We start from the raw sequence: 1,037 nt of genomic DNA, 5'->3' as shown, positions 1-1,037 counted from the left end.
TATTGGATGAGCTACACAGTTCTCAATTATTTACAAAGTTGGACTTGAAATCTGGCTACCACCAGATTCGGGTTTATTCAGAGGATATCGAAAAAACTGCCTTCCGCACCCACCATGGTCACTACGAATTCTTGGTGATGCCATTTGGGCTATCCAATGCCCCGTCCACCTTTCAATCACATATGAACCAGGTATTTCGCCCTTTCTTACGGAAGCATGTCTTAGTTTTTTTTGACGATATACTGGTCTATAGCAAAACTTGGGCAGCACACTTGCATCAATTGCGACAGGTTTTCACAATTCTCCGAGCACACCATTTATTTCTCAACCGTGCCAAATGTGACTTTGCCACATCCGAAGTAGCTTATTTGGGGCATGTGATCTCGGCCTCTGGGGTGAAACCAGACTTCAGCAAGATACAATCGATTATGGATTGGCCCACACCTCACTCCGTTACAGCTTTGAAAGGGTTCCTTGGTCTCGCAGGGTATTATAGAAAATTTATCAAAGAATATGGTCACCTGGCAGCGCCATTGCACAATTTACTGAAGAAGCATGCCTTTCAGTGGTCTCAATTGGCAGACTCCTCGTTTAACAACTTAAAACAGGCATTAGCGTCAGCACCAGTTCTCCAATTACCCAACTTTGCCGAAAATTTCATCATAGAATGCGATGCATCCGGGGGAGGGATAGGTGCTGTCTTGCAGCAACAGGGTCATCCCATTGCCTATTTCAGCCGCCATCTCGCGCCTCACCATCACAAATTAGCCACGTATGAAAGGGAACTCATCGGTTTGGCCAAAGCCGTGCAGCATTGGAGGCCGTATCTGTGGGGAAGACCTTTTGTGATCCGGACAGACCACTGTAGCCTCAAATACTTATTGGAGCAGCGCCTTACTACATCCCCACAACAACATTGGCTCAGCAAATTAATGGGATTCGATTTTCAGGTGGAATACAAACCAGGTTATGTCAACAGGGCAGCAGACGCTTTGTCCCGCCGAGAACTAGAGGATTCACACTTGCACGCATTGAGC

This window comes from Aristolochia californica, unplaced genomic scaffold (genome assembly GCF_029961685.1).
Source record: "Aristolochia californica isolate CCGP_79_NKW_82.1479 unplaced genomic scaffold, dmAriCali1.0.hap1 SCAF_6, whole genome shotgun sequence".
Lineage (NCBI taxonomy): Eukaryota > Viridiplantae > Streptophyta > Magnoliopsida > Piperales > Aristolochiaceae > Aristolochia > Aristolochia californica.
Note: the sequence above shows the minus strand (reverse complement) of the source record.